Source organism: Lissotriton vulgaris, chromosome 1_1, assembly GCF_964263255.1.
Source record: "Lissotriton vulgaris chromosome 1_1, aLisVul1.2, whole genome shotgun sequence".
Classification (NCBI taxonomy): Eukaryota; Metazoa; Chordata; class Amphibia; order Caudata; family Salamandridae; genus Lissotriton; species Lissotriton vulgaris.
The window spans coordinates 235,924,600-235,940,095 of NC_141685.1; the positions used below are offsets into that span (position 1 = coordinate 235,924,600).

Consider the following 15,496-nt stretch of genomic DNA (forward strand, 5'->3'; position numbering starts at 1 on the left):
TGTCAATAGGGCACAACACTGAACAGCAGGGCAGATTTTGTGCCTTTGTTAAACTAATCATGTTAATCGCAGCGCTTGACGGGCGCCGCGATTAACATGATTACTTTCAAAAGGGGACACAATTTTACCGTTTTCGCGCCGCACGCATTTTAAAAGCGGCGGCGCGAAGGTCCTCAGTTGCCAGTGCGCGCTTTGTAATTTACAATGCGCGCTCCAGGCGATAGATGTGTGCGCCCGCGCATCCGCGCAGCTTGGAGGGAACAGTGATCCCGGTACCTCTTGCATGCTAAGCGAGCACTCTACCATTTGAGCTAATTCCCCTGTGTGTATAATCTGCATAACATGAAAAAAGTAACCTCACTGCCTTCCACACTTTATTTGAAGTCTAATTGCCCATAACAGTGTTCAGTTCACTTCTAACTAATGCCTTACCTCCACTTATGGGATGTTTTATAGTTCAGGTTGGCCTGTTTACTACTCGAATATGAGTGATATTGCGGTGTGTTCATCTAGACTCATACCCTACCTAATCTCGAAGTTAAATTTCCCACCAATGAGAAACCAAGGGAGATACCATTTTTGATAGTTATTGCATGTCTAATGCAAGAATAATCACCAGATTATGAGAGTCAATGCAATAATCCAGCAAAAATTACTCATTTCTGCCCAACGTGGGGCTCGAACCCACGGCCCTGAGATTAAGAGTCTCATGCTCTACCGACTGAGCTGGCCGGGCTCCCACTTCAAGATGGTATACAGACTAATCATTTTTTATGAAGGAAATCCATTCCTGGACACTTTTTGGGAGTTATTGCATGTCTAATGCAAGATGAATCTCCATATTATGAGAGTCAATGCAATATTTAGGCAAAAATTACTCGTTTTTGCCCAATGTGGGGCTCGAACCCACGTCCCTGAGATTAAGAGTCTCATGCTCTACCGGCTGAGCTAGCCGGGCTCCCTCTTTAAGACAGTATGCAGACCAATCCCTTTTTGTGAAGAAAATCAAATTCTGGATATTCCTCTACTCTTGTTTTGCAAGGAAAGACAGATTTATACATCCTTCAGAGGACAGAGTGTCAAATAAAACAAGAGAAAATGAAAATGGAAGTTGTGAGAACTTCATTTTGAGATTGCATAAGAATTCAAATTCCTCTCACGTGCTAAAGAATACCTGAACCCTATTGATTAAACCACTTTAGTTGTTATAATGAGACCATATTTAAAAGCCATCTGTGATTTTTCTGTTCTTACTCTGCAATGACCTTGGCAATGACAAGTTAAAAATAAAATGTATGCACATTTTATAATGGAGAATGCGGGCATCGATCCCGCAACCTCTTGCATGCTAAGCAAGCACTCTACCATTTGAGCTAATTCCCCTGTGTGTTTAATCTGCCTAACATGAAAAAAGTAACCTCGCTGCCTTCCACCCTTTATTTGAAGTCCAATTGTCCATAACAGTGTTTAGTTCACTCCTAACTTATGCATTACCTCCTCTTATGGGATGTTTTACAGTTCAGGTTGGCCTGTTTACTCCTTGAATATGAGTGATATTGCGGTGTGTTCATCTAGACTCATACCCTACCTAATCTTGAAGTTAAATTTCCCACCAATGAGAAACCAAGGGAGATACCATTTTTGATACTTATTGCATGTCTAATGCAAGAATAATCACCAGATTATGAGAGTCAATGCAATAATCCAGCAAAAATTACTCATTTTCACCCAACGTGGGGCTCGAACCCACAGCCCTGAATGTAAGAGTCTCATGCTCTACCAACTGAGCTAGCAAGGCTCCCTCTTCAAGATGGTATGCAGACTAATCATTTTTTTATGAAGGAAATCCATTCCTGGACAATTTTTGGAAGTTATTGCATGTCTAATGCAAGATTAATCTCCATATTATGAGAGTCAATGCAATATTCAGGCAAAAATTACTCTTTTTCGCCAAACGTTGGGCTCGAACCCACGACCCTGAGATTAAGAGTCTCATGCTCTACCGACTGAGCTAGCCGGGCTCCCTCTTTAAGACAGTATGCAGACCAATCCCTTTTTGTGAAGAAAATCAAATCCTGGATATTCCTCTACTCTTGTTTTGCAAGGAAAGCCAGGTTTATACATCCTTCAGAGGACAGAGTGTCAAATAAAACAAGGGAAAATGAAAATGGAAGTTGTGGGAACTTCATTTTGAGATTGCATAAGAATTCAAATTCCTCTCACGTGCTTAAAAATACCTGAACCCTTTTGATTAAACCACTTTAGTTGTTATAATGAGACCATATTTGAAAGCCATCTGTGATTTTTCTGTTCTTACTCTGCAATGACCTTGGCAATGACAAGTTAAAAATAAAATGTAGGCAAATTTTATAATGGAGAATGCGGGCATCGATCCTGCTACCTCTCACATGCTAAGCGAGCACTCTATCATTTGAGCAAATTCCCCTGTGTATTTAATCTGCATAACATGAGAAAAGTAACCTCACTGCCTTCCACACTTTTTTGAAGTCCAATTGCCCATATCAGTGTTCAGTTCACTCCTAACATATGTCTTACCTCCTCTTATGGGATGTTTTACAGTTCAGGTTGGCCTGTTTACTCCTTGAATATGAGTGATATTGCGATGTGTTCATCTAGACTCATACCCTACCTAATCATGAAGTTAAATTTCCCACCAATGAGAAACCAAGGGAGATACCATTTTTGATAGTTATTGCATGTCTAATGCAAGAATAATCACCATATTATGAGAGTCAATGCAATAATCCAGCAAAAATTACTCATTTTCACCCAACGTGGGGCTCGAACCCACGACCTTGTGATTAAGAGTGTCATGCTCTACCGACTGAGCTAGCCGGGCTCCCACTTCAAGACAATATGCAGACTAACCATTTTCTATGAAGGAAATCCATTCCTGGACAATTTTTGCGAGGTATTGCATGTCTAATGCAAGATGAAGCTCCATATTATGAGAGTCAATGCAATATTCAGGCAAAAATTAATCGTTTTTGCCCAACATGGGGCTCGAACCCACGACCCTGAGATTAAGAGTCTCATGCTCTACCGACTGAGCTAGCCGGGCTCCCTCTTTAAGACAGTATGCAGACCAATCCCTTTTTGTGAAGAAAATCAAATCCTGGATATTCCTCTACTCTTGTTTTGCAAGGAAAGACAGATTTATACATCCTTCAGAGGACAGAGTGTCAAATAAAACAAGAGAAAATGAAAATGGAAGTTGTGAGAACTTCATTTTGAGATTGCATAAGAATTCAAAATCCTCTCACGTGCTAAAGAATACCTGAACCCTATTGATTAAACCACTTTAGTTGTTATAATGAGACCATATTTAAAAGCCATCTGTGATTTTTCTGTTCTTACTCTGCAATGACCTTGACAATGACAAGTTAAAAATAAAATGTCTGCAAATTTTATAATGGAGAATGCGGGCATCGATCCCGCAACCTCTTGCATGCTAAGCAAGCACTCTACCATTTGAGCTAATTCCCCTGTGTGTTTAATCTGCATAACATGAAAAAAGTAACCTCGCTGCCTTCCACCCTTTATTTGAAGTCCAATTGTCCATAACAGTGTTTAGTTCACTCCTAACTTATGCATTACCTCCTTTTATGGGATGTTTTACAGTTCAGGTTGGCCTGTTTACTACTCGAATATGAGTGATATTGTGGTGTGTTCATCTAGACTCATACCCTACCTAATCTTGAAGTTAAATTTCCCACCAATGAGAAACCAAGGGAGATACCATTTTTGATACTTATTGCATGTCTAATGCAAGAATAATCACCAGATTATGAGAGTCAATGCAATAATCCAGCAAAAATTACTCATTTTCACCCAACGTGGGGCTCGAACCCACGACCCTGAGATTAAGAGTCTCATGCTCTACCAACAGAGCTAGCAAGGCTCCCTCTTCAAGATGGTATGCAGACTAATCATTATTTTATGAAGGAAATCCATTCCTTGACAATTTTTGGAAGTTATTGCATGTCTAATGCAAGATTAATCTCCATATTATGAGAGTCAATGCAATATTCAGGCAAAAATTACTCTTTTTCGCCAAACGTGGGGCTCGAACCCACGACCCTGGAATTAAGAGTCTCATGCTCTACCGACTGATCTAGCCGGGCTCCCTCTTTAAGACAGTATGCAGACCAATCCCTTTTTGTGAAGAAAATCAAATCCTGGATATTCCTCTACTCTTGTTTTGCAAGGAAAGCCAGATTTATACATCCTTCAGAGGACAGAGTGTCAAATAAAACAAGAGAAAATGAAAATGGAAGTTGTGAGAACTTCATTTTGACATGGCATAAGAATTCAAATTCCTCTCACGTGCGAAAGAATACCTGAACCCTATTGATTAAACCACTTTAGTTGTTATAATGAGACCATATTTGAAAGCCATCTGTGATTTTTCTGTTCTTACTCTGCAATGACCTTGGCAATGACAAGTTAAAAAGTAAAATGTATGCAAATTTTATAATGGAGAATGCGGGCATCGATCCCGGTACCTCTCGCATGCTAAGCGAGCACTCTATCATTTGAGCAAATTCACCTGTGTTTTTAATCTGCATAACATGAGAAAAGTAACCTCACTGCCTTCCACTCTTTTTTGAAGTCCAATTGCCCATAACAGTGTTCAGTTCACTCCTAACATATGTCTTACCTCCTCTTATGGGATGTTTTACAGTTCAGGTTGGCCTGTTTACTCCTTGAATATGAGTGATATTGCGGTGTGTTCATCTAGACTCATACCCTACCTAATCTTGAAGTTAAATTTCCCACCAATGAGAAACCAAGGGAGATACCATTTTTGATAGTTATTGCATGTCTAATGCAAGAATAATCACCAGATTATGAGAGTCAATGCAATAATCCAGCAAAAATTACTCATTTTCACCCAACGTGGGGCTCGAACCCACGACCCTGTGATTAAGAGTGTCATGCTCTACCGACTGAGCTAGCCGTGCTCCCACTTCAAGATGGTATGCAGACTAACCATTTTTTATGAAGGAAATACATTCCTGGACAATTTTTGCGAGTTATTGCATGTCTAATGCAAGATGAAGCTCCATATTATGAGAGTCAATGCAATATTCAGGCAAAAATTACTCATTTTCGCCCAACGTGGGGCTCGAACCCACGACCCTGAGATTAAGAGTCTCATGCTCTACCGACTGAGCTAGCCGGGCTCCCACTTCAAGATGGTATGCAGACTAATCATTTTTTATGAAGGAAATCCATTCCTGGACAATTTTTGGGAGTTATTGCATGTCTAATGCAAGAATAATCACCAGATTATGAGAGTCAATGCAATAATCCAGCAAAAATTACTCATTTTCACCCAACATGGGGCTCGAACCCACGGCCCTGAGATTAAGAGTTTCATGCTCTACCGACTGAGCTAGCCGGTTTCTCTCTTCAAGATGGTATGCAGACTAATCATTTTTTATGAAGGAAATCCATTCCTGGACAATTTTTGGGAGTAATTGCATGTCTAATGCAAGATTAATCTCCATATTATGAGAGTCAATGCAATATTCAGGCAAAAGTTACACTTTTTCGCCCAACGTGGGGCTCAAACCCACAACCCTGAGATTAAGAGTTTCATGCTCTACCGACTGAGCTAGCCGGGTTCCCTCCTTAAGACAGTATGCAGACCAATCCCTTTTTGTGAAGAAAATCAAATCCTGGATATTCCTCTACTCTTGTTTTGCAAGGAAAGCCAGATTTATACATCCTTCAGAGGACAGAGTGTCAAATAAAATAAGAGAAAATGAAAATGGAAGTTGTGAGAACTTCATTTTGAGATTGCATAAGAATTCAAATTCCTCTCACGTGCTAAAGAATACCTGAACCCTTTTGATTAAACCACTTTAGTTGTTATAATGAGACCATATTTAAAAGCCATCTGTGATTTTTCTGTTCTTACTCTGCAATGACCTTGGCAATGACAAGTTAAAAATAAAATGTATGCAAATTTTATAATGGAGAATGCGGGCATCGATCCCGCTACCTCTCGCATGCTAAGCGAGCACTCTATCATTTGAGCAAATTCACCTGTGTTTTTAATCTGCATAACATGAAAAAAGTAACCTCACTGCCTTCCACACTTCATTTGAAGTCCAATTGCCCATAACAGTGTTCAGTTCACTCCTAATTTATGCCTTACCTCCACTTATGGGATGTTTTACAGTTCAGGTTGGCCTGTTTACTCCTTGAATATGAGTGATATTGCGGTGTATTCATCTAGACTCATACCCTACCTAATCTTGAAGTTAAATTTCCCACCAATGAGAAACCAAGGGAGATACCATTTTTGATACTTATTGCATGTCTAATGCAAGAATAATCACCAGATTATGAGAGTCAATGCAATAATCCAGCAAAAATTACTCATTTTCACCCAACATGGGGCTCGAACCCACGACCCTGAGATTAAGAGTCTCATGCTCTACCGACTGAGCTAGCCGGGCTCCCCCTTCAAGACGGTATACAGACTAATCATTTTTTATGAAGGAAATCCATTCCTGGACAATTTTTGCGAGTTATTGCATGTCTAATGCAATATTAATCTCCATATTATGAGAGTCAATGCAATATTCAGGCAAAAATTACTCGTTTTCGCCCAACGTGGGGCTCAAACCCACAACCCTGAGATTAAGAGTCTCATGCTCTACCGACTGAGCTAGCCGGGCTCCCTCCTCAATACAGTATGCAGACCAATCACTTTTTGTGAAGAAAATCAAATCCTGTATATTCCTCTACTCTTGTTTTGCAAGGAAAGACAGATTTATACATCCTTCAGAGGACAGAGTGTCAAATAAAATAAAAGAAAATGAAAATTGCAGTTGTGAGAACTTCATTTTGAGATTGCATAAGAATTCAAATTCCTCTCACGTGCTAAAGAATACCTGAACCCTTTTGATTAAACCACTTTAGTTGTTATAATGAGACCATATTTGAAAGCCATCTGTGATTTTTCTGTTCTTACTCTGCAATGACCTTGGCAATGACAAGTTAAAAATAAAATGTATGCAAATTCTATAATGGAGAATGCGGGCATTGATCCCGGTAGCTCTCGCATGCTAAGCGAGCACTCTACCATTTGAGCTAATTCCCCTGTATGTATAATCTGCATAACATGAAAAAAGTAACCTCACTGCCTTCCACACTTTATTTGAAGTACAATTGCCCATAACAGTGTTCAGTTCACTTCTAACTAATGCCTTACCTCCACTTATGGGATGTTTTATAGTTCAGGTTGGGCTGTTTACTACTCGAATATGAGTGATATTGCGGTGTGTTCATCTAGACTCATACCCTACCTAATCTTGAAGTTAAATTTCCCACCAATGAGAAACCAAGGGAGGTACCATTTTTGATAGTTATTGCATGTCTAATGCAAGAATAATCACCAGATTATGAGAGTCAATGCAATAATCCAGCAAAAATTACTCATTTCTGCCCAACGTGGGGCTCAAACCCACGGCCCTGAGATTCAGAGTCTCATGCTCTACCGACTGAGCTGGCCGGGCTCCCACTTCAAGATGGTATACAGACTAATCATTTTTTATGAAGGAAATCCATTCCTGGACAATTTTTGGGAGTTATTGCATGTCTAATGCAAGATGAATCTCCATATTATGAGAGTCAATGCAATATTTAGGCAAAAATTACTCGTTTTTGCCCAACGTGGGGCTCGAACCCACGACCCTGAGATTAAGAGTCTCATGCTCTACCGACTGAGCTAGCCGGGCTCCCTCTTTAAGACAGTATGCAGACCAATCCCTTTTTGTGAAGAAAATCAAATCCTGGATATTCCTCTACTCTTGTTTTGCAAGGAAAGACAGATTTATACATCCTTCAGAGGACAGAGTGTCAAATAAAACAAGAGAAAATGAAAATGGAAGTTGTGAGAACTTCATTTTGAGATTGCATAAGAATTCAAATTCCTCTCACGTGCTAAAGAATACCTGAACCCTATTGATTAAACCACTTTAGTTGTTATAATGAGACCATATTTAAAAGCCATCTGTGATTTTTCTGTTCTTACTCTGCAATGACCTTGGCATTGACAAGTTAAAAATAAAATGTATGCAAATTTTATAATGGAGAATGCGGGCATCGATCCCGCAACCTCTCGCATGCTAAGCAAGCACTCTACCATTTGAGCTAATTCCCCTGTGTGTTTAATCTGCATAACATGAAAAAAGTAACCTCGCTGCCTTCCACACTTTATTTGAAGTCCAATTGTCCATAACAGTGTTTAGTTCACTCCTAATTTATGCATTACCTCCTCTTATGGGATGTTTTACAGTTCAGGTTGGCCTGTTTACTCCTTGAATATGAGTGATATTGCGGTGTGTTCATCTAGACTCATACCCTACCTAATCTTGAAGTTAAATTTCCCACCAATGAGAAACCAAGGGAGATACCATTTTTGATACTTATTGCATGTCTAATGCAAGAATAATCACCAGATTATGAGAGTCAATGCAATAATCCAGCAAAAATTACTCATTTTCACCCAACGTGGGGCTCGAACCCACGGCCCTGAATTTAAGAGTCTCATGCTCTACCAACTGAGCTAGCAAGGCTCCCTCTTCAAGATGGTGTGCAGACTAATCATTTTTTTATGAAGGAAATCCATTCCTGGACAATTTTTGGAAGTTATTGCATGTCTAATGCAAGATTAATCTCCATATTATGAGAGTCAATGCAATATTCAGGCAAAAATTACTCGTTTTCGCCAAACGTGGGGCTCGAACCAACTACCCTGAGATTAAGAGTCTCATGCTCTACCGACTGAGCTAGCCGGGCTCCCTCCTTAATACAGTATGCAGACCAATCACTTTTTGTGAATAAAATCAAATCCTGGATATTCCTCTACTCTTGTTTTGTAAGGAAAGCAAGATTTATACATCCTTCAGATTACAGAGTGTCAAATAAAATAAAAGAAAATGAAAATGGGAGTTGTGAGAACTTCATTTTGAGATTGCATAAGAATTCAAATTCTTCTCACGTGCTAAAGAATACCTGAACCCTTTTGATTAAACCACTTTAGTTGTTATAATGAGACCATAATTGAAAGCCATCTGTGATTTTTCTGTTCTCAATCTGCAATGACCTTGGCAATGACAAGTTAAAAATAAAATGTATGCAAATTTTATACTGGAGAATGCGGGCATCGATCCCGCTACCTCTTGCATGCTAAGCGAGCACTCTACCATTTGAGCTAATTCCCCTGTGTGTTTAATCTGCATAACATGAAAAAAGTAACCTCACTGCCTTCCACACTTTATTTAAAGTCCAATTGCCCATAACAGTGTTCAGTTCACTCCTAATTTATGCCTTACCTCCACTTATGGGATGTTTTACAGTTCAGGTTGGTCTGTTTACTACTCGAATATGAGTGATATCGCAGTGTGTTCATCTAGACTCATACCCTACCTAATCTTGAAGTTAAATTTCCCACCAATGACAAACCAAAGGAGATACCATTTTTGATAGTTATTGCATGTCTAATGCAAGAATAATCACCAGATTATGAGAGTCAATGCAATAATCCAGCAAAAATTACTCATTTTCGCCCAACGTGGGGCTCGAACCCACGGCCCTGAGATTTAGAGTCTCATGCTCTACCGACTGAGCTAGCTGGTTTCTCTCTTCAAGATGGTATGCAGACTAATCATTTTTTATGAAGGAAATCCATTCCTGGACAATTTTTGGGAGTTATTGCATGTCTAATGCAAGATTAATCTCCATATTATGAGAGCCAATGCAATATTCAGGCACAAATTACACTTTTTCGCCCAACGTGGGTCTCAAACCCACGACCCTGAGATTAAGAGTCTCATACTCTACCGAATGAGCTAGCCGGGCTCCCTCCTTAAAACAGTATGCAGACCAATCAGTTTTTGTGAAGAAAATCAAATCCTGGATATTCCTCTACTCTTGTTTTGCAAGGAAAGCCAGATTTATACATCCTTCAGGGGACAGAGTGTCAAATAAAATAAGAGAAAATGAAAATGGAAGTTGTGAGAACTTCTTTTTGAGATTGCAAAAGAATTCAAATTCCTCTCACGTGCTAAAGAATACCTGAACCCTTTTGATTAAACCACTTTAGTTGTTATAATGAGACCATATTTGAAAGCCATCTGTGATTTTTCTGTTCTTACTCTGCAATGACCTTGGCAATAACAAGTTAAAAATAAAATGTATGCAAATTTTATAATGGAGAATGCAGGCATCGATCCCGGTACCTTTCGCATGCTAAGCGAGCGCTCTACCATTTGAGCTAATTCCCCTGTGTGTTTAATCTGCATAACATTAAAAAAGTAACCTCACTGCCTTCCACACTTTATTTGAAGTCCAATTGCCCATAACAATGTTCAGTTCACTCCTAATTTATGCCTTACCTCCACTTATGGGATGTTTTACAGTTCAGGTTGACCTGTTTACTACTCGAATAGGGGTGATATTGCGGTGTGTTCATCTAGACTAATACCCTACCTAATCTTGAAGTTAAATTTCCCACCAATGAGAAACTAAGGGAGATACCATTTTTGATAGTTATTGCATGTCTAATGCAAGAATAATCACCAGATTAATCTCCATATTATGAGAGTCAATGCAATATTCTGGCAAAAATTACTCTTTTTCGCCCAACATGGGGCTCGAACCCATGACCCTGAGATTAAGAGTCTCATGCTCTACCGACTGAGCTAGCCGGGCTCCCACTTCAAGATGGTATGCAGACTAATAATTTTTTATGAAGGAAATCCATTCCTGGACAATTTTTGGAGGTTTTTGGCATGTCTAATGCAAGATTAATCTCCATATTAGGGAAGTCAATGCAATATTCAGGCAAAAATTACTCATTTTCGCCCAACGTGGGGCTCGAACCCACGACCCTGAGATTAAGAGTCTAATGCTCTACCGACTGAGCTAGACGGGCTCCCTCCTTACGACAGTTTGCAGACCAATCACTTTTTGTGAAGAAAATCAAATCCTGGATATTCCTCTACTCTTGTTTTGCAAGGAAAGCCAGATTTATACATCCTTCAGGGGACAGAGTGTCAAATAAAATAAGAGAAAATGAAAATGGAAGTTGTGAGAACTTCATTTTGAGATTGCATAAGAATTCAAATTCCTCTCACGTGCTAAAGAATACCTGAACCCTTTTGATTAAACCACTTTAGCTGTTATAATGAGACCATATTTGAAAGCCATCTGTGATTTTTCTGTTCTTACTCTGCAATGACCTTGGCAATGACAAGTTAAAAATAAAATGTATGCAAATTTTATAATGGAGAATGCAGGCATCGATCCCGGTACCTTTCGCATGCTAAGCGAGCGCTCTACCATTTGAGCTAATTCCCCTGTGTGTTTAACCTGCATAACATTAAAAAAGTAACCTTACTGCCTTCCACACTTTATTTGAAGTCCACTTGCCCATAACAGTCTTCAGTTCACTCCTAATTTATGCCTTACCTCCACTTATGGGATGTTTTACAGTTCAGGTTGGCCTGTTTACTACTCGAATATGAGTGATATTGCAGTGTGTTCATCTAGACTCATACCCTACCTAATCTTGAAGCTAAATTTCCCACCAAGGGAGATACCATTTTTGATACTTATTGCATGCCTAATGCAAGAATAATCACCAGATTATGAGAGTCAATGCAATAATCCAGCAAAATGTACTCATTTTCACCCAACGTGGGGCTCGAGCCCACGACTCTGAGATTAAGAGTGTCATGCTCTACCGACTGAGCTAGCCGGGCTCCCACTTCAAGATGGTATGCAGACTAATCATTTTTTATGAAGGAAATCCATTACTGGACAATTTTTGGGAGTTATTGCATGTCTAATGCAAGATTAATCTCCATATTACGAGAGTTAATGCAATATTCAGGCAAAAATTACTCGTTTTCGCCCAACATGGGGCTCGAACCCACGACCCTGAGATTAAGAGTCTTATGCTCTACCGACTGAGCTAGCCAGGCTCCCTCCTTAAGACAGTATGCAGACCAATCACTTTTTGTGAAGAAAATCAAATCCTGGATATTCCTCTACTCTTGTTTTGCAAGGAAAGACAGATTTATACATCCTTCAGAGGACAGAGTGTCAAAAAAAATAAGAGAAAATAAAAATGGAAGTTGTGAGAACTACATTTTGAGATTGCGTAAGAATTAAAATTCCTCTCAAGTGCTAAAGAATACCTGAACCCTTTTGATTAAACCACTTTAGTTGTTATAATGAGACCATATTTGAAAGCCATCTGTGATTTTTCTGTTCTTACTCTGCAATGACCTTGGCAATGACAAGTTAAACATAAAATGTATGCAAATTTTATAATGGAGAATGCGGGCATCGATCCCGTAACCTCTCGCATGCTAAGCGAGGGTTCTACCATTTGAGCTAATTCCCCTGTGTGTTTAATCTGCATAACATTAAAAAAGTAACCTCACTGCCTTCCACACTTTATTTGAAGTCCAATTGCCCATACCAGTGTTCAGTTCACTCCTAATTTATGCCTTACCTCCACTTATGGGATGTTTTACAGTTCAGGTTGGCCTGTTTACTACTCGATTATGAGTGATATTGCAGTGTGTTCATCTAGACTCATACCCTACCTAATCTTGAAGTTAAATTTCCCACCAATGAGAAACCAAGGGAGATACCATTTTTGATAGTTATTGCATGTCTAATGCAAGAATAATCACCAGATTATGAGAGTCAATGCAATAATCCAGCAAAAATTACTCATTTTTGCCCAACGTGGGGTTCGAACTCACGGCCCTGAGATTAAGAGTCTCATGCTCTACCGACTGAGCTAGCCGGTTTCTCTCTTCAAGATGGTATACAGACTAATCATTTTTTATTATTATTATTATTATTATTTATAAATTTATAAAGCGCCTGGTGACCCGTAGGCATCCCCGCGCTATAGAGTTGTAAGAACCCGGAGGAGGAAGGGCCGGAGAACTATTTGGGGAATAAAAAGGTTTTTAGTTTTTTTCGAAATAGGGCGTGACAGGGTTCCAGACGCAGATTGCGGGGGAGTGCGTTCCAACCTGCAGAGGCTTTGACCGAGAAGCGACGTCCACCGGTCCGAGCCTTCTTAAATTTTGGGACGATGGCCAGATGTTCATCGTCAGAACGCAGTGTTCTTGGGCTTTGTATGGGGCGACTAGGTCTTTCAGGGCGGCTGGGCCGGCACCATTGATGAGTTTATGGCTGGTGCACATGGCTTTAAACTCCACTCGCTGGCGAACCGGAAGCCAGTGCAGAGCCTTGAAGGCCGGTTTGGCAGAGGCTCTGGGAGGAAGGTTCATGATGAGCCTTGCCGCAGCATTTTGTGCACGTTGGAGTTTGGCCAAGGTGAAATCCGGGGCGCCGAGGTAGACGGCGTTGCTGTAGTCAATCCGGGCTAATATGAGCCCTTGAACCAGGAGTTTCCTGGAAAGAGGGGGAAGGAGGGGGAGAATTTTGCGGATTGACCGCAGAAGGCCAAAACATGTTCCAGCGGTCTTGGTTGCCTGGGTCTTCATGGTGAGGGTCGGTTCCAGCCAGACACCTAGCGTTTTGATTTCTGTCTTTGGTGTGGGTATCTCACCAAAGGCGTCCGGCCAAACCGAGGGAGGGATGGAGGACCATTTGTTGCCCAGAAGCATAACCTCGGTTTTTGCACCGTTTAGCTTCAGGGAGGATTCGCACATCCAGGTGTAAATGTCCTGGAGACAGTTCAGCAGGTTGTCTGGGTGTTTATCTAGCTGGGAGAGAGAGACGACAAGTTGGGTGTCGTCAGCGTAGTTTACTATTTTTATCCCGTAGGGGGTCACGACATCTTCCAGGGGGGCCATATAGACATTAAACAGGGTGGGACTAAGCGAAGACCCCTGGGGAACTCCACAGGTGAGTGGTAGGGGGTCTGAGCGAGAGTTGCCGTCCCACACCGGAAATGAACGGCCAGATAGAAAGGAGTCAATCCAAGCATGTGCAGTTCCCACAATTCCTGCCCTGGCCAGGCGATGTAAAAGGACGCGGTGATCAACCGTATCAAAGGCGGCACTGAGGTCCAGGAGGATCACTGCCACTGATCCTCCTGAATCCAGAATGCACCTTGACTCCTCGATGACAGAGAGGAGGGCTGTATCTGTGCCCTGGCCGGGCCGAAAGCCAGTTTGGGATGGACGCAGGATTTTGTTGGTCTCAAGGAATTGGGAGAGTTGCGAATTAACAAGTTTCTCCGCCAACTTGCTGATACAGGGAAGGAGTGATATAGGTCTGTAGTTGGTCATGTCGCCCGGGTTCAGGTGGGGCTTTTTAAGCAAGGCCTTGACGACCGCGTTTTTCCAGTTGGGAGGCACTGCGCCTTGGAGGAGGGAGATGTTAATGAGATCCCTGATGGTAGGGGATATGCTGGGAGACACAGATTTTAAAAGTCTGGTCGGGGCCGGATCAAGGGGTGAGCCACTTTTCATTTTGGCTAACGTGGAGATGACCTCACTGAGGGAGACTGCTCTAAAGGAGGACAGCCGTGGGCTGTGAGTGCAGACCTCAGTATCATCATAATTATGGGAGGTGATGGTAGGGAGAGAGTCCAGTATCCGCGAAATTTTTGAGTCGAAAAAGGAGGCAAGGTCGTTGCTTCTGTCCGGAGGGGCGTGGGAATCAGCGGGTGCCAAGGGAATATTGAGGAGTTCCTTGACAATCAAGTAGGATTCTTTCGCCGAATTAGTGGCATTTTGTATTATTTTGTATTCTTTATGAAGGAAATCCATTCCTGGACAATTTTTGGGAGTTATTGCATGTCTAATGCAAGATTAATCTCCATATTATGAGAGTCAATGCAATATTCAGGCAAAAATTACACTTTTTCGCCGAACGTGGGGCTCAAACCCACGACCCTGAGATTAAGAGTCTCATGCTCTACCGACTGAGCTAGCCGGGCTCCCTCCTTAAAACAGTATGCAGACCAATCCCTTTTTGTGAAGAAAATAAAATCCTGGATATTCCTCTACTCTTGCTTTGCAAGGAAAGCCAGATTGATACATCCTTCAGAGGACAGAGTGTCAAATAAAATAAGAGAAAATGAAAATGGAAGTTGTGAGAACTTCTTTTTGAGATTGCATAAGAATTCAAATTCCTCTCACGTGCTAAAGAATACCTGAACCCTTTTGATTAAACCACTTTAGTTGTTATAATGAGACCATATTTGAAAGACATCTGTGATTTTTCCTGTTCTTACTCTGCAATGACCTTGACAATGACAAGTTAAAAATAAAATGCATGCAAATTTTGTAATGGAGAATGCGGGCATCAATCCCGCTACCTCTCACATGCTAAGCATTCGCTCTACCACTTGAGCCAATTCCCCTGTGTGTTTAATCTGCGTAACATGAAAAAAGTAACCTTACTGCCTTCCACACTTTATTTGAAGTCCAATTGCCCATAACAGTGTTCAGTTAAC

The 15,496-nt window shown here is 40.9% G+C and overlaps 4 non-coding genes across 4 annotated transcripts; all 4 read right to left on the reverse strand.

The window, feature by feature from the left end:
- Positions 1-1,310: 1,310 nt before the first annotated feature.
- On the reverse strand, positions 1,311-1,383 carry TRNAA-AGC (transfer RNA alanine (anticodon AGC)). Its single transcript has one exon. It is a non-coding gene; the product is annotated as a tRNA-Ala (tRNA).
- Positions 1,384-3,434: 2,051 nt separating this feature from the next.
- Positions 3,435-3,507, reverse strand: TRNAA-AGC (transfer RNA alanine (anticodon AGC)). Its single transcript has one exon. It is a non-coding gene; the product is annotated as a tRNA-Ala (tRNA).
- Positions 3,508-7,480: 3,973 nt separating this feature from the next.
- TRNAQ-CUG (transfer RNA glutamine (anticodon CUG)) lies at positions 7,481-7,553 on the reverse strand. Its single transcript has one exon. It is a non-coding gene; the product is annotated as a tRNA-Gln (tRNA).
- A 149-nt stretch (positions 7,554-7,702) lies between these two features.
- Positions 7,703-7,775, reverse strand: TRNAK-CUU (transfer RNA lysine (anticodon CUU)). The gene has a single exon. It is a non-coding gene; the product is annotated as a tRNA-Lys (tRNA).
- Positions 7,776-15,496: the final 7,721 nt, after the last annotated feature.